The 25,414-nt window shown below is 46.2% G+C and overlaps 1 protein-coding gene across 2 annotated transcripts in view; it reads left to right on the top strand.

Annotated features, from left to right (window-relative positions):
* Positions 1 to 25,414, top strand: part of FAM120A (family with sequence similarity 120 member A) — a 1,536,407-nt gene that overhangs the window by 620,346 nt on the left and 890,647 nt on the right. The gene's annotated exons all lie outside the window — the stretch shown is intronic.

Genomic DNA, 25,414 nt, shown 5'->3' with positions numbered 1-25,414 from the left:
CAGATGCTCTGAGCAGGCAGAGCACGGTGTCCCACAAATGGGAACTGGCTCAGGAAGCCATTCAAGAGATCTTCGCCCTTTGGGAAACCCCCCAGGTAGACCTATTCGCAACCAGTACCAACCAAAAATGCGAAAGGTATTGCTCAAGGGAATTTCCCCAGAGAGGAGCCCTGGGGGACGCGTTCGTGGTGGAGTGGAATTTCCCACTATTGTACACGCTCCCTCCGATTCCCGTCATTCCTCAGGTCATCAGGAGGCTGAGACGTTTCGGGAACCGCATGATCCTAATTGCCCCGGATTGGGCCAGGAGAACATGGTATCCGGACCTTCTAGATATGTCCATCTGTCCTCCAGTACGTCTTCCTCAGAGAGAGAACCTTCTCTCTCAAATGGAAGGTCAGGTTCTCCACCCAGAGGTTAGAACACTCAACCTTCATGCTTGGTATCTGAAAGGCTGAGATAAAGGGATTGGAACCTTCCAGATGATGTTATGGCGGTGTTGCTTTCGGCAAGAAGGCCAGCAACAAAGTCTCTATACCGTTGCCGTTGGTAAAAGTTTTGCAACTGGTGCAGGGAAAAGAATGTCGATCCTTTTCTATGTTCTATTCCGGAAGTACTATCTTTCCTTCTGACCCTAGCGCATAGAGGTCTGAATATCGGAACAATAAAAGGTTACTTTGCAGCGCTTTCCATTTTCAATCGCTCATTGGAAGAATGCTCCTACTTAATAAATTCCTTTGATAACACAATTCTTAAAAGGTCTCACTAATGTGTTTCCTCCTCACCCATTTCAAGTACCGATTTGGGATCTAAATTTAGTCCTAGAATTCTTAATGTTTGCCCCTTTTGAGCTTATGCACACGTGTCCATTAATATTACTAACATGGAAAACGGCCTTTTTAGTTGCTCTAACATCAGCAAGAAGAGTGAGCGTATTGCAGGCACTGTCTTCTGGGCCACCCTATACTGTGTTCCATAAAGACAGAGTTGTATTGAGGGTTAAACCATCATTTTTACCAAAAGTAATATCTGATTTTCATTTAAGTCAGAACATTGTTTTACCCTCATTCTATCCTCCACCTCATCCTTCTAAGGAGGAAGAAAGATTACACAGACTGGATACAAAAAGAGCTTTAAGCTTTTACATCTTTAGACTTTCTACGCTTAGAGTGGACAACCAGTTGTTTATAGGCTACACAGGAAGGAAACGGGGTCAATCGGTAACAAAACAAACAATTTCACGCTGGATCGTACTTTGCATTTCAGAATGCTACAGACTAGCACAAAAAGACCCACCAGAAGGGTTAAGGGCTCATTCCACCAGAGGCATCGCTTCTTCCACGGCCCTTCAAAGAGGTGTCCCAATAAGGTCCATTTGCGAAGCAGCAACTTGGTCTTCACTTCACATCTTCTCAAAATTCTATAGCCTGGATGCTTCCCAGTATAGGGAGCTGACTTTTGGAAAAGAAGTGCTTTATTACGCCATCTAAAGGCATTGGTGGGGAGAATATCTGACCCCTCCTACAGAGAAAGTATGCAAAATACTGCTTTGGGAGTCTATCTAAGATGAGGAATACGTTGGAGGACACAATCCACTCGAAGAACAAGTTACTTACCAACTGGTAACGTTCTTTCGATTGGATGTTCCTCCAACGTATTCCTCATCGCCCTCCCAGCCTACCCCTCTGTAGATTTTTCCGGGTTATTGCCATCGCAAATCTTGCAAGGCTGATACCTGTCTGCCGGCACAATCTACACAGTACAAGATCACAGACAAAAAAGGGGGGAAAAACAGAACTGAGGCCAATGGGCGCAGCGCGTGCTACTTATACACCCGATGATGTCACCCTTGACGGAGGCCTTCGAGGGACCATCGACTCGACATCGACGCACGGCGCCCTCTGCCGAAAACATTTCCGAAGAGCAGCAAAGCTGGATGGAATACATCTAAGATGAGGAATACGTTGGAGGAACATCCAATCGAAAGAATGTTACCAGTTGGTAAGTAACTTGTTCTTCTCACTTGGAGCCCGCATATGAAATATCTGCGGTTCTCTGGAGCCCACATATTAAATATCTGCAGTTCTAGTGGGAGCACAACACTTCAGATTCGGGTACTCTTTTTGGTCTACTCTGAGGGCCCCCCCCCAGCGGTTTCCCAATACCACATCTTTTTCCAAGGTTCCCCATTTGGGGCTAAGGCTGACCCCAGTTCTGCTGTGGTTTTGGATACCAGGGTTCACCCTGAGGCTTCTCTGTCTGGAGCTAACTGTACCGAGTCTTGGCTTTAGGCCCCTCTCGAGGTGGCTAAATCGATCACCGCCAGAATTGAGAGTCCCTCATTGAGGGTCCTGGCTGCAAGGTATATTCCTAAGCCTTTCTACGCACACGGCCGTTTTGATACTAGTTCTGTTGAGGGGTGAAGGAGGGGGGGGGGGTCACGTACCACAGACCTTCCAATACCGGCTCTGCTGAGGATCCTCCACTAGAGGCTAATTTTGGGGAAGCCCATGACGTGTCTAGTCGACACCCTAGATCTGCCAGTACCAACTCTGCCGACGCACCCTTGTTCAAGGCTAGGATGGCACACAAGGCCCCTAACTCTCCTGGGGAGACTATTGTTTCACTTGCTCCTGTGATGCAGGTCGCCCTTGGTGTGTGATAACGGCAGCCCGACATCTGCGGGCCACAGCTCCCTTTTTGAATACCTCCCTTAAAGTGAGGTTTTACATCAACAAGCAGGGTGACAGACTCTCCTCTCCTTGTGGATCTTGTCATGCAAATTTGGGCTGGGCCATCCAGTATATTGTTTGGCTCCAGGCTCCACACATCTCGGGTAACCTCAATGTGACCGCAGATTAATTCAGGCACCAGTCGGCATCGGTTACGAGTGTGAGATGAAAAGCAATATCATCTCCAATTGTTCCAGCAATGGGGCACGCCAGAGGTGGTCCTCTTTGCAGCTCGTGGGTCAACATGAAAGCTTATGCTTTCTCCTCTTTGCCTCCTACCTATTGGTCGCTCTGTAAACACATCGACCCGTTGCCAAAGTAGCTTCGTGGGCTTTCCCACTAGCTTTTGTGAAACATTACTGATTAGACCTGAGCTCCAGGGATGATGCTCAGTTCGAGCAAGCTGTTCTCAAAACCTCTTTCAGTAAAGGAGTTCCATCCACCCGTTATTCTGTAAGGAAGGCTTGGTAATCTCCCAAAAGTATGGAGGAAAGGGGACGGGGACGTAGGAGTATAACAAAGTTACTCAAAGTAGTGAATACCTTACTCCTAGTCCATAGTCCCCTTTCCTCCATACGCCCGCCGTCCCCTCTAATAAGTATCCGCTGTTATTACTTAAATGGTGTCTGACATGGCGATAGAAAAGGACTGAAGGGCGATGCGAAGGAGGGCGGGGTTACGGCCCCGTGTGGTACCCCGCGTAGAAAGAGAAGGACACATTTTCAATTTGATGCTTTTTTACAAAAGTGCTCCGGTCCTGTCCCACAGGATGGAATGTCCCAAAAGTATGGAGGAAAGGGGACTATGGACTAGGAGTAAGGTAGTCACTAAGGTGAGTAACTTTGTTAGTCTTTAAGCTGGTCCCAAGCTCCAAGAAGATCCTGAGGACCCTCCCGAAGCAGGGTGACCAAAGCCTGAGCCACCCCAACAGAGTGCTGGACCCCCAAAAGCAAGGGGGGCACACACGGTGCCCAAGAACCGCTGTGGTGCCATTTGCCGGTAGCTGAAACCTCAAAGTGCCGCTGATCTGGAGTTAGCCCATTGCTGCTGCCGACCTTCAAACTGCAGTGCAGGAGTCCTATAGGAGTCCTCCCTCTTGTCGCCACAACTGAGGCCCAGGAACACAGGAACTGCAGGACTACAACCAGAACAGGCGCCAGCTGGATCCTTTTCTTCAGACCTAAGGTACTGTCTAACTAGGGGTACTTACCTCTTGTTTGTAGCTTGCTTGCTCACTGCAGACTAGAATTTGTTGCCCTTTGCAGAGTTGCTTGCATCTTTGCTTTTCACAAGCCTCCTAGCTTGTGGTCCTTCAGTGATTCTTTTCTACAAACTCTCTATATAACATTGTGCAAGACCTTTGTGCTATCCTCAAAAAGTGCCTCAGCTCCCCTAGACTTTGTTCATTTGACACTGGCTGTCCTGGCTCCCTGCAGACTCTTCTGACTCTCTGACCTTGTGCTTATCTGTCCCTCAGAAGTCATACATAAGTTACTTGTATAGCTGGGAAAGGGTTAACCTATACTTCATAGGGAGATTGTACAGTACTTACCTGTTCAGAGAACTGTTAACCTTCATTTCCTTCCATAGCCTTTGTCCCTTTTCCACAATCTCAGTATTGCATTTAAGTGTTAAAGTGATATATCAATGTCCACAGTGTCCTAGCTATTGAAGTCACATCGGGGTGTAGGAAGTGTGTGTGGCATCCCGAAAGGGCATCTACTTACTTAACTGAAACTGAAGGAGTGCATATTTGAAGTATATTTGATTGTTGCATATTGCCCTATATAAAAAAGAAAAAGCTTATTTTAAAACTGACAAATTTATTTTAATAAGGAACCTTGAATTGAAGTGTTATTTGAATACTTGTCACTGAATCTCTGTTGCCCCTCTAAAGCTCACATTGACCCCTCTTGAGATAAGTCTGGCTGCTCAGTCACTCTACCAACTTGTGTAGTACAGACCTATACCAAAGGTTGGGTTCCGTATTTCAAAGAGGACAAGGCTGGAGTAGTCTACCACAGGGTTACTACATACAATCTTGTTTTACACTTTCTAATTGCAGTGCCTATTGCAAGACAGGACGTGTGGTGGAAATGGGCAGAGTGGGTTTCTTGGACCAGGCCAACCCATGTGTGGGTGATTTATGCCCAGGTCTTTTAGCTGATTGAATAGTATTGGGGGTCCCCAGAAGTGGATCTCTTGCCCCCCCCCCACGGCAACAGCAAGTGCAGAATGTTTGCTACTTGGTTGGGTCTGAGAGCCAGACCTCTCTGAGATAGTCTTCCGAGTCCGTGGGCGGGTATGACCACCAAAATCACTTCTGTCTCCTGGTCCACCAGTCAAAATGGTCCACTAGGCAATAACCAAATGGAAAGGTTGTCTAGTGCATCTTTAATTCTAGTGTCTTTCTCCTGGCTGTCAAGGATCTTGTTCCCGGGGCTTAAGAGCTGAGAGGCTTCATTCCGGTGTTAACCAGAATGGAAGGCCATCCCTCCTCCCAATCCTTGTGCTTAATCAACGGGTTTCTGAGGAAGCAAGCATATGGCTTCTTGGCCTTTCTCTGAAAATCTTGTGAAGATTCAAGTGGCAACAAAAGATTCCACCAAGGAGTAGTACAGGGTTAAGTTACTCGGTTTCTGGCCAATAGGAAGGGGTCTTATCTTGCTCTACGTCATGGACAAGGTCCTATCCTTAATATATCCTTTTCTCAGTCCTCAGGATTGATTAATGCTGAAGTTCCCTTGCTGACGATGTGCCCTGTAGAACCCAAGACCTCTGACATGCGCGACAGACCACAAAGAAATAAACCCAAAGACAGTACCAGGGTACCTCGGAACTGCAAAACTATATGAGTGAATCCTCAAACACACCAGGTGTGCTATCCAATATTAGTACCCAGCGAGAGGGGTGTAGCGGCCTCCCAGCCAATGGGAGTCTCCGAACGCAGCCATTACCACACCGTAATCCCGCGCCTTGAGCCGCCTCAGTGCTGGCGGCCGCCATCTGCACTCGCCGGGGAATCAGTTAAGTCAGTTAAGTCTTTCACCCACCACGTACCCCCATCCACAGAATTCTCTCCCACACTCCCACCCCCACTTACCTTCTTTTCTGTTCATTTAGAGAGCAGACGCTCTGGGAACACTTCTGTCCTCAGTGCGTCCGCACCCGATCCGCGACAGGCAGTCATGGAAAGGGAGTGCCTTCTTGCTTTCAATGGCTGCCATTTTGTTTTACTTTCCTTCCTATTTTTTCAATGGCCGCCATGGAAAAGGAAAACTGACTTTGTTTTCCGTTCCCCGGTGGCCATTCCTTTGACATATTCTTTTTTCTGTTCCGAAATGCCAGAGGGTTTCGGAACAGAAAAGAAAATGCCTTTAGTACCCCGGTCTAATGGGCCCGGGGTACTAATGGCAATAAGCCCTGAGCTTGCGAGCCATTACTGCATATTTATTAGTTGCGTAACTATGGGCCCCAGGGGCATTACCTTATGCAGTAATGTCCCACAGGCTCGGGACCTATTGCCTAATTAATCGTAGGGTAATGGGTCAGTACTTTGGCCTCTACAGTTGCAGGGGAGAAAAGATACTCCCATCCCTTGCACACTATCAAAGGCTGGTATTGGCTAATATTACAAAGTAAGTAGGTATTTCAAATATTTTCAAGCCAAAATTAAATGCTGTGAAACCGGATTGTTCTTAGATTGGAGTCAGCATATATGAGATGAGAGATTTTGACAATCTAGTAAGTTCCGTTAGGAAAATATACTTGGAGTCGTCAAGAAGTGGTCTTCAGGAGTAAAGTTTATTCCACGTGGATGTTATCCAAAGTGTTATAGCTAAAAGCGATTCAGGATAATATGATCCCTTCATCAGGAGCACAAGTTTTAAATTTATTAAACACAAAGTAGATGTATCAATATTAAAGAAGGGATGAGTATATAATGTACAATAAAACAAAATCAAGCTTGTGTGGTCATGTAAATCAATTTACCTTTCCCAAAGAAGACTGAATGTATCTTCATGTAGTAGATCAGAGGTAAGTTCGAAGTCATAATAGTAAAATGGCAGTTCCTTGAAAGTGTTTTATGAATCTTCTAAAAGGACTATATATTTAATCAATAAAACATATTAATAGTATAGGCAGAGTATATGGGTGGCCAAGCCCTGATTGTGCGTCCTCGCTTCATGCTTCAGTTTGAATGGAAGATATGTTAATCAAAGGTTTCCAATGCCTATTCTTAAGAATGGAAGAAATGGAAGTAAGGAGTAGGACTACAGTAGTCACTAGTGAGTAACATTTTCTTTTCACAATGGCAGGAGTAGTGTTCTGTTTGGTTTAGGAATTATAGCTGATACATTTTGGGAGTTTTGTTATACTTTGTAAATATAATCTGCCATGAAGAATGGTTTTCACAGAATTTACATTTTTATTTGAGAAACATAAACCTAACCTCGTTTAACCCATTTTTTTTTCTCCACAGAATGTTTTTTTTTAATGTCCTTTATTACACTGACCGTGCCTCATGGTAAGTCATAACTAGAGGGCACTTAGCCGAGGGCATGGCCTCTGGCCATGCCTTGGGCCCCACTGCACGCACCCAGTGTGCCAATTTGCCAGAGCTAGGCATGATTGCGGGCAATGAACATTTAGCCGTTGGCTGGCTCTGGGGGTACCCCATTGCCCTGCCCACGGCCAAATCTCTGGTGGGCAACGCTGCAGACTGTACCCACTGGATGCCGTCAGTATGATATTGTATATCATTTATTTACAAAATCAATGAATCTTTTGTTTAAGGTACTCCTATCCCCATGTCTCGATATTTATGGGTGCCAATCCAATGGAATGGTATTGAAACCTTTTGAACACCCATTGAATTTAATTTGTTGATTTATACAGTGCACTGCTACCACCCAGGGCCAGTTTCCAGACGCTCACAAGGCTCTTCAAGAAAAGAGGGTGGCTGGTTTTAGTGAGAATAGGATGATGGGATAGGTTTAGAACCTGGAGAAACTGGCGTCTGTGTACCTGGTCTTGCGTGTGGGTTGGTTGTGCTGCCTGGCTTGTTGTAAATTTAAGGGTAAGACTCAGTGCCTTAGACGTGTACTAGAGTTCGTTGGGAGTGTAGGTCATATGCGGTCTGGCTGGAAGTGTAATCATGCACACTGGTTTGATGTGTCCATAAGGGGTGAGGGGGTCCCGGGTCGTGGTTGGTAATTAGGTGTTTGGAGTTGTTTTGGTGTGCGTTTGTGTATGGTGTGGAAGGATTTATGGATTATGTGCCTTGGAGTGTTCCTTTCGAGGTTAGCCCCAGAGTCTCAAGGTTTGAGTGCCAAGTTAATTGATGCTAGGTGTGTTTGTGTAGTGTGGTTAACCCATAGTCGTGGCATAGGTTATGTTCTAGGAGGAGGAGTGGGGAGGATTGGTTAGTACATTGGTTAATCTTGACAGCACCGCCAGAGTATGTTTTGAGCGCTGATTTGGTTGTCGCTCAGTGGTATCTCCAACACTTCTAGTTGAGGTCCGTTGGCCGGCCCTGCCATCTCGCCAAGCATAGAGTTGTACTTCCCCTATTGGGTCCTCTGAGCCCAATAGATTGGTTGCACCTTGTTCGTTTCTAGTTATTCTGCAGGAATTATTCAGAGTTGAAGGTGTACTTCGGTAAGGTGCAACGCTGGCTGCTAAAATGGACGCATGGCTGGTTTTCATAAACCTTAAGGAAGTGATGCGCTGCTGAACTACCTTAATTTTCTGGAGTGACCCAGGGTTAGTCTAATGCTTCAGTGGCTCATATTTCTGAAAGCATGAAAGGTGCATGCAAGGTGTCTTTCCCTGCATCGGTCTGGTGTGAGGGAAGCTACTATTCGCCGAACTCTCTGGTTGTAGCACATGACTGGGAAAGGGGAGGTGGCTGAAGAGTTTTTTAGGTTCTCCTTGGTTTAGCTGCTATAATACTTTATCTGGGACAGTAGTGCCTTACTGCGTTTCTTTCGGTCATCTTTGCTTTTTCTGCCGTTGTCCCTTTGCTCCAGTCATTGGCAGTTGAATAACCATATTTTTAATCGTTTCCTGAAGGTGAGGTGGTCTTTAGTTGTGATTTCTTTGGACATTGTGTTCCAATACGATAGCAATTAAGTGTTAGAATGCAGTTCCTCCGAATTTCCTCTTCATATTGTGTTGTCTCTATTTGTAGGTTGTTGCGTGATCTTAGGTCTCGTCTTGGTTGATGATGGATGATCTTGGCCTGGAGGAATTTGGGTCGTTGTCTAAATATTTATGGGCAATGCAGAGGGCCTTGAATTAGAGTTTTTTTTTTAATTTTCTTTTTTTTACTGGTAGCCAATGTAGGCCTCTCAGAACTGGAGTGATGTGGCCTCTTCTGTTTAATCTCAGGCGAAATCCTAGCTGCAGTGTTATGGGAGTGTTTACGTTTTTTGGTCAGTCTTTGACATTCCCAGGTAGAGACTGTTTGCGTAGTCTATTATTGTTAAGATCATCATTATTTTTGTAAGGGTTCTGTGTGGAACAGTTATGGTATGAGCCCCCTGTTAGGCAAGAATTGATGTAGTTACCTTGTAGGAGACTACACAACACTTGTCCTCTTGGTATTAGGTAACCCACCTTTTGGTATGGGCCTGTACTACACACGTTGGTAGTGTGACTGAGCAGCCAGGCTTCTCTCAAAGGGGTAACTGAGCTGTCGAGCTGTAGCAATAAAATCCACAAATACAAGTAGCCAAGTAACACTTGCACTCAAGGTTTTTGTTATACATAATTATATACTTAAGAATACTTTTTCATAATCAACACTAAGCTAGTAGAGGCATTTATATATCACTAGTACACTTTGTAGATTCTGGGGTTTGTAGTATGGTGAAGGGAAGGTAAAAGGTTAAACATGTTCTCAGAGCATGTGAGCACTTAAATCATCCAATGAAGTCTAGATAAAAAAGCTTTCCCAGCAATAATAGTTACAAACGAAGTTAACACCTATGACTGACAGTAAGTATCAAAGTCAAATTGACTAGAAGTCTGCAGGGAGCAAGGATAGCCAAAGTCAATTGGAGCATAGTGTATGGAGCCAAGTCACTTTTTAGATAGCAAAGTCTTGCACAAAGCTATAGTTTGTTGTAGGGTCACATGCTGTTACACTTGTGAAGGGTAGAGCTGAAATCAACTCTAACAAAGTAGCTACTGCAAGTCCCAACTGAGAAGAGCAAAGCTAAAGACACTGAGGTAAGCACCACAAGTTGGAACAGTACCTTTGGTTAGAATAAGTGGTCCAGCTGGCTTCTGTCTGGTTGCAGCAATGCATATGCTGGGTTCCTAGGCCTCTGTCGTGGGTACAAGAGGGAGGACGTCTGGAGGACTCCTGCGGCAGCAATTCGGAGATCGGCGGCAGCTACGGGCCCTTTTCAGATCAGCAGCACTTCGCTGTTTCAGCGCTCGGAAACAGCACCACTGCGGATCTTGGATACCGGTTGGGCTTCCTTCACTCTTTGAGTCCTGCTCTGGTGAGGGGACTCAAGCTCTGGTCGTCCTGCTTCTGGAGGGTCATGGGGAGACTCCTGGTGCTTCTGGCCGGATCACAGACGTTGTACTCTACTACGGATTTCTCGACCCCTGACACTCTATTCCTGCAGCAGCAAAGAAGTACAGCCAGTCGGCTAAGATGGCCCAGTGGAGTTCCTCTTGGGGTTAGTTGGTCCCACTAATCCAAGGGAAGAAGTTGTCCCTTCCGGAGCTTCTCTTGTCGATCAGAAAACTGTTTCAGCATGGTCTTCACCGGGCAATTCAAAGGCCCAAGAGGATGCAGCAAGCTTCGTTCAGGGTTTCTTCGTCAGGTTGTTCTTCCCAGTTGTCGACTCTTTTGTCTTCAGTCCCAAAACCCCTGCCTTTTAAGCAGGTTTCTCCCATTCATGCACAGCCCAGCTGTCACTCAAATAGCATGGTGGCAATCCTAAGAGGACCGCCAGCCAATCAGGACTGGGTGCATTCAGGCATTCCTAAAGACAAAGGACAGGCACGTTTCAGGAACCTCCCTCACTTCATGCCCTTCCAGAAACACTGGAGCCAAAGGCAGGTTTCAGTAATGAAGCCTGCTAATAGCAAAACTAACAAAAGACCCGTGCCTTTTTGACAAAATGGTCACCCATATGTGCTATTCTGCAGCTGAGGACTCAGCCTGCGGTAAAAAAGCACAATGGTGGGAACATTGAACCACTGCCACGAGCCATTTAAAGTAGTGAGGATAACATAAAAAATGTTACATGAGAAGGTAGGATAAGGGGCCACTAAGTAACCCCCATCACTTCACATAAGATGGTGTGTGCTGGACCCACAAAGAGAAAAGGTAAGTAATGTCAATTTCACTTTACTATTCTTGGGAACAGTAGTTCGCTGAAGAGAAGGTATTAAAACCTTATAAGAAATCTAAAGGATTTCTCTGTGACACTGCACTCAAGGTGCTGTGTGTCGCCATACAAAAAGTAGATGCATATGGAGTTTGTCAGTCTCCAAAAACAAAGCAAATGCATAATCCAAATCAGGTCGGAACACATGAGAGAGTGAGAAAAAGGGCTCACTCACTCCAGGGTTAAAATGAAAAAGTCCAGCAAAAGTGCTGGGTCTCTAAGGTTTAAGGGAATTGGCAAATTTCAGAGAATTCTCCCTAACACTCCCACCCAGATTAAGGGACAGGAGGATTTAATCCACTCCTGGATGAATCTACTAATCCAGTCGGTCATACTTTCTGGAGAGACCATCAGCATTTTGGTGATTACACCCTGACATGTGTTCTATGGTGAAATCAAACCCTTGGAAGCTGATTAACAATTTGGGATGTCCCCCCTTCATCTGCATTAACCATCTCAAGGGGTGGTGGTCTGTCTGAGTAATGAAAGTAGAACCATACAATACAAGTATGGCCTAAACTGCTTCAGAGACCACACAATGGCAAAAAATGTCACGTTCAATCGTTGCCCAGCTTGTCTCACGTTCCTTCGGTTTCCTACTGATGAAGCAGATAGGGTGTTCCATGCAGTTCTCATCCAGTTGACTCACTACTGCACCTATCCCTGTGTTAGAAACATCTGTTTTTACAATGAAGGATTGGTTGTAGTCAGGAGCTCTCAAGACAGGCACTTGACAAAGGGCTTTCTTCAGTCTTTCAGAAGCCTTGGTGTACTCCTCATTCCACCCGAGCTTTTGGGGAATTTGGGTGAGATCATCACATTCAAGGGAGAAGATATAGTCCCATAGTTTTCTATGAACTTCCTGTAATACCCAGTGAGACCTAGGAAGGCTCTCACTTGGGTCTGAGCAGTGGGGGTGGCCCAGCCTTGTACAGCTTGTACTTTGCTAGGCAATGGCCTTATTTCACCTCCTCCTACCGCATGTCCAAGGTAGATGACTTTACCATGACCAATTTGACATTTACTAGCCTTTATGGTCAGATGGACCTGTTCCAGAGCCTGCAAAATATATTGCAGGTGGTGGAGATGCTCTTCCCAGTGGGGCTGAACACTGTAATGTCATCCAAGTATGCAATGCAGAAGTCCTCTAATCTATTCAGAACTTAATTTACCATGCTCTGAAATGTAGCAGGTGCATTCTTAAGTCCAGAAGGCATGATCTTGAACTGATATAAGCCTCCTGGGGTGGAAAATGCAGTTTTGTCCTTGGCAAGGTCTGTCAGAGCTATTTGTCAATAGCGTGAGGACAGGTCAAATGTACTGAGGAACTTGGCTGAACCAAGTTTGTCCACCAGCTCATCTGGCCTGGGTAAAGGATGGGCCTCAGTTGTGGTGACTGTATTAAGAGCTCTATAGTCCACACAGAATCTCAACTCTTTGGTTCCTGATTCTGGTACTAGTACAACTGGACTAGCCCATGGACTTGTAGATGGCTCAACCCTAAGATCAAGCATCTTCTAGACCTCTTCCTCTCTGTGTGATCTTAAATGATTTGACGTTCTGCAACCCCTTCTTTTGACAGGGACCCTGTCACCAGTGAGAATATCATGCTGGCCCCAAGGGGTCAAGACTGTTGCCAGTGAGAACAGAGAGGCAAACTTATTCAACAGAGCCTTGCACTCCTCCTGCTGTTGCAGAGTCAAATCTGAGGTTTCAATTGTCTCATCTGAAGGTTGTCACCTGAGGAGATCAGGGAGAGGCTCACTCTCCTCCTCTTGAGGAGGCTAGAAGCAAAGCTCCTAGTTCTGGAAATATAAGCCTTCAGATGGTTAGTGTGATAGACCCTGGGGACTCTTTGGGATTGCCCAAGTCCACTAAATAATTGACCTTTCCAGGTTCCAATCCATTTGTCCTGTAAGGCCCTGTGCCTTGCAGGTACCATAACCAAAACAAGCTGGTCTTGAGTAAACTCCACCATGTTGGCCTTCCAGTCATGCCAATGTTTGACCAGAACCTGACCTGATTTCAGATTATCTGAAGCTTCTGTCATCATGGTTGCTATCCTCTTCCTGAGGCCTAGCAAATGGTCAGTGACTGTCACTGGCTGTAGGGAAGGAGCACTCTACAAACCATCTTTGATCGTGGCCAAAGGCCGTCTGACTGGATGACCATCAAGAAGTTCAAAGGGGCTGAACCCAACCCCTGCTTGAGGGACTTCTCTATAAGCAAAGAGAAGGCATGGCCGTCACACTTTCTTCTAAGGGGTTCCTCTGAAGCACCTGTAATGCTCTTCATAGTTCTCTTAAACCTCTCCACCAACCCATTGTTTTGGTGATGTTAGGCTGTTGAGAATGTAAGTAACGCCACGGTTCTTCCACATGGTCTTCATGTAGCGGGACATAAAATGTGATGCCCTGTCAGAGATGAATTCCTTAGGAAAACCTACACTGGTAAAGATACCAAGGAGGGCCTTAGCCACTGCATGAGCAGTAACAGTTCTCATAGGTATGGCTTCAGGATACCTGGTAGCATGGTCTACCACAACCAAGATAAATTGGTTTCCTGGCGAAGTTGGAAGGTCTAGGGGAACAACAATGTCAAACCTCACCCTCTCAAAATGAACTTCCACCACAGGGAGGGGCACTAAAGGAGCCACTGTCTTGGACCCACTCTTGCCAGAAGTCTGACAAGTGTGGCAGCTCATACAGACTTTCTCTACATCAGCATCAATCTTGCACCAGTAGTAGTATAGAGATATCCTCTCTTTGGTGCTCTTGAAACTCAAGTGGCCAGCCATAAGGAATCTTATGTGCCAACTGTAAGAAGTTCTGTCTCACCTCCTGGGGCACTACCAGTCTCCTGTAGTCCCCTGGGGTCGAGTCAGAAGGTTTACTGTAGAGGAGGCCGTCCTCCCAGTAAAGCCTATGCTTCCCTGGCTTTTGCCCTTCCACCTGGGAAGCTGTCTGCTGGCGCAGACCTTCTAGAGAGGGACACTCTTTGTCCTCTGCTGAAGTCTGCTCTAGAGGGTCCACCTTCCACAATTAAAGTCTGCTGCTCAGGATGGTCTCTAGGATCCAGATCTCCAATGCAGGGAAGGCTTTCTTCCAGCTCTGTATCACCAGTAGCTGTCCTCACAATCTTGTTTGCTCCTGCTTCTTTTTGCTGGGAGGCCTGGGGGTATTAGATACAACTCCAACTCCAACAGTTTTCAAATCATTTCCCAATCATTTCCCAACAGGACTCTGCAACAGGAGGTAGATGGTCTCTCTTCCTGAGAGTCCTCTACCTCCTCTGGCTCCTCTTGCAGATTGGAGCTTGACTCTAAACGTGCATCCTCATCATTATCTTCCACATTACACTGGTGAGTAGGTGTTACAGGCCTAGTACCCAGACTTTGGTGATTCAACAACCTTGGAATTAAATCACATTCATTTCCTTTCAGAGTCAGACCCCGGTTTTACACATGTATTTCAGTCGATCTACTGTCAGGACAATCGGGGCTGTCTCATTAAAGTTATCCATATTTGGCTTGTTACAATTGCTTCACTTTTTGATGGAGCTTACCCTTGTGGCTGGTTTATTTGGGCACAGGAACATTGACTGAGACTGTCGGAAGCGGCTGATTTCGTGTTTGCTCTCAGTGCGGCTTGAAAGTGACGTGGCGTAAGGTCCTTTCCTCCAAAGGGAAGTCCGGAGAGAGTCTGCTGGAGAGACTCTGCTACAGGCGAGCATTTGCAGTTTGCGGTCTGCGGTCTGGAGGCTAAGGACGGGGCTAAGCCTGGAGAGCCTGGAGTTTGGATCGGACACGAACCAATAAGCGGAGTATTCCTCATTCTTCGTGATCCACGCGGTGATCCAAGCGGCCAAAGCGGTAAGCTTCACAATCCTTGAAAACCCGAACGACGAGTGAACCCGAGTGAGTTTGGAGAGCTCGGAAGAATAAGAGCTGGCAAGGGAGCAGGTCAGGAAGGCTGGTAAGAGAAAACTTGAAGTTGTTCGCTGATCTGCATATCCTTCGACCAGGCAGCATAAGAAATCATTAGCACTCAATCCAATGGGGTTGTGTGCTGCTTGCTGTGTGCTGGTCGCCCAGTGGGAGACTGTGGAGACTGGGTCTCTTTGATCCCACTGACTGGGCAACATAGGTGGCAACATATGTGTAGAGCTCTGCAGAGTTGCAGTTTTCTGCAGGCTTCCTGCACTGCGATAGGTTCATAAGAGAATTGTGTTTACAATTTGACTGCAACCACAACAATAAACGCAACACAGAGGCAGTCATTTTTTTTGTTGTATTGCTGTGGACAGTCGCAGGTATTGAAGTATTGAAGAGTATACAGATCAAATCCACTGCAATAATAGACCTAACCTACCTCCGTTGCCGGTAAAAGGAAGAAGAGACAAAAGTGAGAAAAAGGGAGACTGTTGGAGATTTTACTCCTTTGATCCCTTTTTACATCACCTTATTTTCAAAAACAGTGGTACTTCATTTGAGTAATAAATCAAATCATTGAGTTTAAAACAAAACAAAAAGCAATAACTTGGTATTGAGCATCCAATACGATACTCAATAAAGAGTTCCACAAATTTGAGAAATGTCCTCTCGCTACAACCTGAGGAGCGGCCCTTTTGTTGGCTATTTAAGAGCTCCTCAATGGGACGGCTCCTACATGGAAAAATCCTTGCAGGTGGAAATAAACAATCTAGGTCCACAGATTCTTATTACCCTAACAAATGATACCAACTTAGTGGAGGTCCAAATTCATCAAGAGCCTTAAGTTGATAAGACATCAACAGAAGAAATTCTGAGAGACACAGTAAAAATAATACCATCTACATTATCAAAGGATTTTATTTTGACATCAACAAATATAAAAGGGACTATTGATAATTATCTCCAGAAACATAGACATAACAGTCTGAGCGCCCTCACTTCAAACTCCTTGAGGCTCTCAATTCAGAATCCTAATTCAACGGCTGAGAATAGACAGTTAGAACTACCAATCTCAGTAATGGATCTTGCAAGGACTCCTAATCATCTATTGAGCCTAACTCAAAATCCATTATACCAAGGAGAGAGATTGAACTCAACAGAGGCTTTTAGAAGAGTCAGCTGCGTTTGATGAATTAAAAATAGACCAAGGGTAGCCCTTGGAGGCGAGAACCAAGATCCTAAGGAAGGGGATCCAACCCTACCAGCATTGAACTATGTTCTGAATTCCCTGGTGAAATTTTTCGAACTCCTTAAAAGGGATGTGCAGAAGCACACAGGGATCCTGATGGACATGACTAAGGACATTGAACTATTTGAATTTATAGTGGTAGGTCAAAGCAATGTAATAAACTGCTCAGTATTGCCCACACTGACAAAGATGGAACACGGATTTTCTAAACAAAGTGAAGACCTAAGTGAAATTAAACAGCTAACTTCGAAGGGATTGTGTCCTCCGACGTATTCCTCATCTTAGATATCTCCTTCCAGCTCTGCTGGCCTCGGAAATGTTTTTCTCTAGAGGGCGCTGCACGTCGACGTCCTCCGAGTCGATGTCCCTCGACAGCCGCCGTGTCGACGTCATCCTGCCTATAAAGGCCGCGCGCAGCGTCCGTTGCTCAGTTCCGTTTTTCCGCGCTTACTCAGTGCCTCGGAATACCGTTGCTCAGTTCTTGTCAGATTAATCCTATTTACCTCGAGTTATTCGATCCGTACTCGATGGCTTCCTCGTCGGAACCGACAACTCCTCGATCCGGCTTCAAAAAATGCTGAGATTGTGGAAAAAAGATGTCGCTGACTGACCCTCACAGAGTTTCTGTGGTGGTTGGGAGCTGAACACCATTGTTCGGAGTGCGAGGACTGTATGTCCATGACAGCTAAGGCCCTGAAGGAGCGTAGGGGGGAGCTGGAGAAAGGTAAGACTTTTAAAGCTTCTTCTTCGTCGACGAAGTCGAGACATTCGTCTCCTCGTCACCATTCGCGCTCCAGGTCTCGGAGTGGGTCCCATCACTCCTCGAGATCGAAGCACTCGAAGAGGAGACGTCGAAGATCCCCTTCTCCGTCTTCCTCTTCCTCTGTTTCACCAAAAAGAATCCCTTGCCCCACGAAACATAGTTCCTGGGCTGAATGGGAGGAATTCCGCAAAAATATGATGAGCGTCTTCGAGAAAGCGGCCTCCACGCCCTCGAAGACTGCCGAGAGCGATGCTCTGGTCGAAAGACCCGAAGGTCAAAAACGCTGTGAGTCGCAGTACCCGGCGAAGGAAACCTCTCGAGCGCGTCACGAACCCTCGAGTAGGACTATGACCTCCAAACCTTCCTCGAAGGTGCCGTCGACGAAGGTTCCGTCGAGGTCGATGTATTCGACGCCGTTGTCGAAGGGACCTTCGACACACGGGTCTGTCGACTCGACGCCAGCTTCGACACCGGCGTCGACGCCAAGAAAAGTCACGGTCACGACACACCCAGTGACTATCCCCAGGTCCTCGATGACGATGGCTTCGAGATTGTCAAGTAGAATCCCAATTCTGTCGAGGTCATCGAGGCCTCCGCCTTTGTTTTCGACGCCACGCTCGAAGCCTTCGACGTCGGTGTCGACGACATCGACGTTTTCGAGGCCGATAATGACAAGCTCGGCACCCTCTGCCCTGGAAATGGGATTTACTCCCTTTATGAGTTCAGAACAATTGAGAACTATGTCCTCAATTTTGGAAGAGGGTGAATTGTCTGAACAGGAAGACACATTTGAGTTGCAGGGACCTGTAACCCCAATTAGAGAGGAATTTTCCTCTGAAGAACGCAGGTTAAAGGATCTTCATGATTCCTTACATGAGGCAAGTGGGTTAGACACTTCCCCTGAGGTGGAGTTTGCTAGGCCAGACCCGGGGGAGCATGCTGAAACCCCCTATAGAGCCTTAATGGCCAGGATCACAGAGTTCATGGGGTGGTCTGCACCTTCACAATCTTTCCAACAAGATGACCTCACGGATATTCTTGACAAAGGCCCACAGGAGGATCCTGTGGTGCCTTTTCATAAAGCTCTTCAGAGGAAGGTCATGACAAACTGGGAAACCCCAGATGTCGTACCAGCAGTAAATAAAAAACTGTCTACTAAGTATAGGGTATCCTCTACAGACCCGGAGTTTTTGTCTAAACACCCATCCCCAGAAAGTCTGGTGGTACAGGCAGCATCCTCTACCGATGTCAAGACGGCTTATCCTACCGTCCCACAGAACAGGGACGATAAAAAATATGATGCTATGGCAAAGAAAGTCTTTTCAGCATGTAGTATGGCGTTAAAATCTGTTAATGCTACTTGCACCCTTGCTAGGTTCAGCCATACACTTTGGGAGTGTGCTTCTACAGCGGCTGACTGCATCCCGGAGGGAGAATAAAGGGATGCGTTCCTGAATATTATACAGGACGGTAAAGACGCTATGTGCGAATCCCTCCAGACGGGCATTGATTCGGCTGACAGTATCAGCAGAGCAATGGCGGCAAGTACATCAACCAGGAGATTCGCTTGGTTGAGAAAGTCTGGTTTTGCCCCAGATGTGCAAGCCAGGCTCTTGAACATGCCATTCGATGGCTCTTCTTTGTTCGGGAAAAAGGCAGATGACAGTTTAGAGAAACTGCAAACTTCAAAAGCAGCAGCAAAATCCCTAGGAGCTGCAATCCGTCAGACTCCTTTTCGTCCTACAGGAACCTCTGCGAGGGGCAAGTCCTTTCGCTTCTACTCCGCATTCGGAAGAGGTAGAGGACGACCGGCTCAAAGGGGACAAAGAAGAACTACCCGAGGTGGACGGGGTAGATATTCAAAAGCCGCAGCAACAGCAGGTGCCTCTTTACCATCGGCATCTACATCAGCCGCCCCAAAACCACTCTGAGGACTTCCCTCACAGGACACCTGTAGGAGGCAGGTTGACTCAACATCTGGCGGTATGGCAGGTTATCACGTCAGATGCTTGGGCATTGGAAACAGTTGCCCAAGGTTACTGCCTGCCTTTCCTACGTATACCTCAGAGTCCTCCACCGGGGATCAGCTCTCAGAAAGCTCCAGATCCGCTCCTCTTGCAGGAAAGTTTGGACCTGCTAGAGAAAGGTGCCATAGAACCGGTACCTGTAGCGGAGAGGAACAAGGGCTGGTACTCCCCTTACTTTCTCATTCCAAAGAAAGACGGAGGACTGAGACCCATCTTCGACTTGCGAGAATTGAACAAATTCCTCAGAAAAGACAAATTCAAGATGGTCACTCTTTCTCAGATCCTCCAGGCCCTTCAGTTCCAGGACTGGTTGGTATCTCTGGACCTTCAGGACGCTTATTTCCATGTGCCTATCCATCTCAAACACAGGAAATACCTGAGGTTCGCAATTGGCAACTCTCACTATCAATTTCGAGTGCTGCCATTTGGGCTGACCTCCGCCCGAGGGTCTTCACCAAGTTAATGTCGGTAGTGGCTGCAAGTCTAAGGAGGGAAGGGATGCACGTCTACCCCTACCTGGACGATTGGTTGATCAGGGCTGTTTCTTCGGAACAAGCTCAGATCCAACTAAATCACGTGTGCCACTCCCTTCACAGACTGGGCTTCTCCCTCAATTTAAAGAAGTCCGAAATGATACCATCGCAGAGACTCCAGTTCATAGGAGCGATCCTGGACACTTCCCTGGGAAAAGCCTTGCCACCAGAGGTGAGGGCTCAAGATATTCTACAGATGGTTACCAAGTTTCAACATGCCCAACGTCTCCCAGCCTTCGACTTTTTGAGGTTGCTAGGCCTCATGGCATCCTGCATTTTCCTAGTGCCAGATGCTCGCCTGAGAATGAGATCCCTCCAGTGGGCACTGAGGACTCAGTGGTCACAATTCTCAGGGAGAATGACAGATCTTCTTCAGGTTCCCGACAGACTAGCTTGAGACCTTCAGTGGTGGGCCTGTCAGGAGAACATTCTGAAAGGAGAACATTTTTGGCAACCCTGGCCGGAGATAACAGTAGTCACGGATGCCTCACTCACGGGGTGGGGAGCCCACGCCAACGACTTGACCATCAGCGGTCGTTGGTCTCCATCGGAGTCCAGACTACATATCAACCTGTTAGAGCTGAGAGCCATCAGACTTGCGCTGAAGGCGTTCCTGCCAGCTGTACAAGGGAAAAACGTCCTGATAATGACAGACAACACAGTGGCCATGCATTACCTCAACAAAAGAGGAGGCGTAGGATCACTACCCCTGTGCAGAGAGGCGATGCAGCTCTGGTTTTGGGCAATCCAAGAAGGAATCTCTCTATCGGCAGTTCACCTAGCCGGAGAGAAGAACTTGACAGCGGACGCTCTGAGCAGGCAGAGCACAGTCTCCCACGAGTGGCAACTAGCTCAGGAAGTCCTTCAAGAGATCTTCACCCTTTGGGGAACCCCTCCGGTGGATCTGTTCGCCACCAGCGTCAACAGGAAATGCGATCTGTTCTGCTCAAGGGAATTTCCCACGAGAGGAGCTCTGGGAGACGCGTTCACAGTGGACTGGGAGTTTCCGCTTCTGTACGCGTTCCCACCGGTCCCTGTCATTCCTCAAATGATCAGGAGGTTGAGAAGATTCCGGAGAACCATGATCCTAATTGCCCCGGATTGGGCCAGGAGAACGTGGTACCCGGACCTTCTAGACTTGTCCATCTGCCCTCCAATTCGACTTCCACTCAGAGAGAACCTACTCTCCCAGAAGGGAGGTCAGGTTCTCCATCCAGACATCAAAACCCTCAACCTTCACGCTTGGCTTCTGAAAGGTTGAGGTACAAGGATTGGGACCTCCCTGATGATGTTATGGAGGTGTTGCTTTCGGCAAGGAGACCAGCAACAAAGTCTTTATACCGCTGCCGTTGGAACAGATTTTGCAGCTGGTGTAGAGAACAGAATATCGACCCTTTTTCATGTGGTACACCAATGGTTTTGTCCTTCCTTCTATATTTGGCGAATTCAGGCCTTCAAGTTGGCACCATTAAGGGCTATCTCGCAGCGCTATCCATCTTTAAGCGCACTGCGGAAGAACCATCCTATTTCAAATTACCGTTGGTAATACAGTTTCTAAAGGGGTTAACTAACGTTTATCCCCCAAGACCATTCCAGGTTTCACTATGGGATTTAAATTTAGTCCTAACTTTCCTGATGGGCACACCTTTCGAACCACTCCATTCTTGTTCGTTAAGATTCCTTACCCTTAAAACTGTTTTATTAATAGCACTTACATCAACTAGAAGGGTGAGCGAATTACAAGCTCTATCTTGTAAACCCCCTCATACAATTTTTTCATAGAGACAAAGTTGTCCTACAGATGAAGCCTAATTTCCTCCCAAAGGTGGTTTCTGAATTCCATATCACTCAGAAGAGTACCCTACCATCTTTCTATCCTCCTCCTCACCCGGGGAAAGAGGAAGAGAGGTTTACACAGGCTGGACCCAAGAAGGGCTTTAAGTTTTTACATCAGTAGACTAGCCAGGATAAGACAGGCAGACCAGCTGTTTGTAGGTTACACAGGTCACAAGCTGGGGTTACCAATAACTAAGCAGACCATTTCCAGATGGATCATTCTAGCCATTCTGGAATGTTATAAACTGGCAGGGAAAGAGCCCCCTCAAAACCTTAGCGCTCATTCGACCAGAGGTATTGCAGCTTCATCGGCCCTCAAAAGAGGTGTGCCGGTTAAAGACATCTGTGCGGCTGCTACATGGTCGTCTGTCCATACCTTTACACGATTTTACAACTTGGATTCCTCCTCCAGTCAAGAGACTAGGTTTGGAAGGGCTTTACTGCATTCTATTCATCAATAGAAGACAGCATGAAGTCAGTACTCCCTCCTCCGATAATAGAATACTGCTATGGTAGCCTATCTAAGATGAGGAATACGTCGGAGGACACAATCCCTTCGAAGAACAAGTTACTTCTTACCTTGTAATGTTCTTTTGACGGGATGTTCCTCCGACGTATTCCTCATCGACCCTCCCATCCATTCCCGCAGTTCTACTTCCCTTGTTGTTGCAGCTTACGCTCCTTCAGGGTGATTAGTCTAGTCCAGAAAGAATTATTGTGGGCTACAAAACGGAACTTAGCAACGGACGCTGCGTGCGGCCTTTATAGGCAGGATGACGTCGACGTCGATACGGCGGCTGTCGAGGGACATCGACTCGGAGGACGTCGACGTGCAGCGCCCTCTAGAGAAAAATTTTTCCGAGGCCAGCAGAGCTGGAAGGAGATATCTAAGATGAGGAATACGTTGGAGGAACATCCCGTCGAAAGAACGTTACAAGGTAAGAAGTAACTTGTTCTTCTTTGCTGATGGAAGACTTGGAGATCAAGGATTTGCTATCAAAAATCAATACTAGATAATCAACAAATCCCCCAAAACATCAGGAAACCGAAATTTAAAAAAATAACATTCCGCCAGGACCGAGTATACTTGTTGATGATACTCCTCTGTGGGAGTCTGTGATGGAAGAATTCTGCCGCCTGGCACAGGTTGCAGACCTATCATTGGAACAGCCCCCAGAAAACCAAGAGGAAATAATTGAGATCAACACAAGAAGTGATTGGAAATGGAACTCCATGGAAGAGGAGTACACAGCAATCATATAAGAGATGGAGAAGGGAAAGGTGGAAAAATCAAATGTCATCCAAGTCTAGGTGCAGACAGGACAAGAAAACAAAAACATGAAGGGTTCTAAAACAAGGAAATCAAATGTAAATAGCTTTTAAAAGGGAATCTCGGACCAGGGGAAAAAATTTGAAATTCATATTGAACCGGAAATGAATGATCGGAACCTGGAAATTGAACTCCCATTCCAGGAAGTTCAGGGAGGAACAGGATCAAAAAAGCAACAAAAAAAAAGCAAAAGAAAAAAACTCAAGTTGATATCGTCCCAGAAAAAGTAGAAGAGTCACAAACGGATAAAACATCTATGGGTTCTCAGACAGAAGAAAAATCAGTAAACGTAGACAAAAACCCACAGCAACAGGATGTCGTCAGATCAAAGATCACAGGGAAGTTGCTAAAATTGCCACCAATATTCTTACCCAAACAGAAAATTGTTCCTAAAGCCCCAACACAGAGAGAGACTGGCTTGAGGATTGCTCCTATTTTTAACATGACAAGAGCAAAAGCTGGATGTCCTGTAGAAACACCGAAACCTCAGACAGATTACTCACAGGGTGAGATTGAAGATTCCTTACCCAAATTGGAAACTAAGAAACCAGACCAATCTGTAGGAATGGGAAACACAGGGAGTGCAATTCCACTAGTGACAATCCAATCTTCTAAAGTTACGACTGAGAGAACTGTAAACTATCAAGAAGAGCCAATCCCTTACGCTGCCCCAAGACTTTGGTTTACTAATGAAGAAAACAGACAGTCTGGCAAACCTTTGAATAGGGGAGCGATTCTGTTATTAGTAAAAAAAAGGTCCTGAATTATATCTATTTTTAACAAAAGATATTGAATATGTCAGTTTCCCAGAACCTGCCCGCACAAGTTTAGTCGAAGTGGGATTTGTTTCTAAAATGGGGGTTAAGGCTGTCCTAAAAGTGGCAGAAAAGTTGCGTTGCTTGGGTCTGGAAGTGCATGACAAATTGCCATCTTATGGTACAGGAGTTGAAGGAGTCGAGGAAAATTGAGCTGCCCAGGGCGAAGTCTCTTTAGCACAAGTCGGGCTGCAAAAAATGAAAGATTGTCAATCTAAAGAAGGGTCACAACCATTATCCTGGCCGATGTTACCAGAAATAATCATGCAAGTCTGCCTGAAGCTGGGGGTAGTGCAGGCCTCTCTTTAGTAGCAAAAATCTAAGAATCACTAGTTGGAACACACGAGGCTCCAGCACATTCAAAAACAGTAAAATTAGAGCTTTGTTATTCGGGGAGAGTGACTTGATTTTACTACAGGAAACCTGGCTAGTTAACACACCAGAACATGAGGGTTTCAACTTGGTAATTCAATCAGCATATAGTAAAGCCAAGGGTAGACCGATGGGGGGGTGTTATTGATTGCTTGTAGAAGGGTTTTATTTAATGAAATAACAGCTATACCCTGCAAACAAGAAGGAATTCTTGTGGTGAGAGCAGTCACTCTCCCCGGTAATGTACCATCTAAGGAGATAATTATCAATTTATATTGGAACCTGGCCAGGGAAAAAGTATTGGAATTCCAGAGTCGATCTCGGTAGTCATTGGTGACATTAGGATTGCTTACCCCGGGGCCTTTATAGTAGTTGCAGGGGACCTAAACTCGCAATGCATCAAAATTAAACATAGATGTGGTAAGGGAAGAATGAAAGAAATAACAACCAATGGTAGAAAGTGGTTGGACTTCTTTGACGAATGGGATTTAAAACTTCTAAATGGATCTGTAGAAGGGGACGTTCCGCCTGCCACCACTTGGGGGAGGAGGGACACAGAGTCAACACTGGGCTATGTCTTGGTTTGGGAAATGCACACATTTCTCAGTAAAAGATGGTGGTACAAGTGAACATAAGCGATTGGTAACACAAATAAGTTGGAGCTGTAGAGATAAAATAGAGGTTTGGGACAATCGAGTAGTTGTAAATGCCCAGAAAAATCACCTGGTTAAATATCAGAGAGAAGGCGCTCGTCTAAATGATGGCCTGGACAGACGCTACAATTGGGAGTGCCCTGAAGTCTTTTACCAAAACTGTAAGCCGCTAACTTTCCATGACTTCATATGGTCAATTGACTGCCCAAAGAATATTCAGGTTCAGCAAACCCACAAAAATCATTTTGATGAAGCAGTATGGCCAAAAAAAATGTGAGACACGGAGACAACTAAGTCTTGCAAGGAATACAGCAAGAAGTAAATCAGACCCTGCGATGGAGACAAAAAAAATTAAAAACAACTTAAGGAGTTGGTCCAGACATCATAGAGAAGAGCTCTGGCAAAACGATGGAGAAGAAATGCTGTGTGTCTTGCAAAATAACTCATTGCGCAATTTCTGGTCACTTATCAACTCACTTAAAACTGACCAAGATATTGCCCAAATTAATAATGTGCCAGAATTGAGCTGGTTGACTCACTTTGGTGACAAATATCAAAAACCAAAGGGAGTGCCAATTTTCAAGGGTGGTGGTGGAAATTGGGGGTTGAGCTTTGATAGAGAGGATGTATTGAATCTGATCAATAAATCCTCTTCGTCCAGATCTGCGGGCCCCAATGGCCTCACCTATCAAGTCCTCAAAGGAAACGGGATTCTGTGGGCAGAAATCCTGTATACACTATTCAGGGGAGTGATGGATA

Source organism: Ambystoma mexicanum, chromosome 2p (assembly GCF_040938575.1).
Source record: "Ambystoma mexicanum isolate Mex_15411 chromosome 2p, UKY_AmexF1_1, whole genome shotgun sequence".
NCBI lineage: Eukaryota > Metazoa > Chordata > Amphibia > Caudata > Ambystomatidae > Ambystoma > Ambystoma mexicanum.
This window is presented reverse-complemented; position numbering and strand designations above follow the sequence as displayed.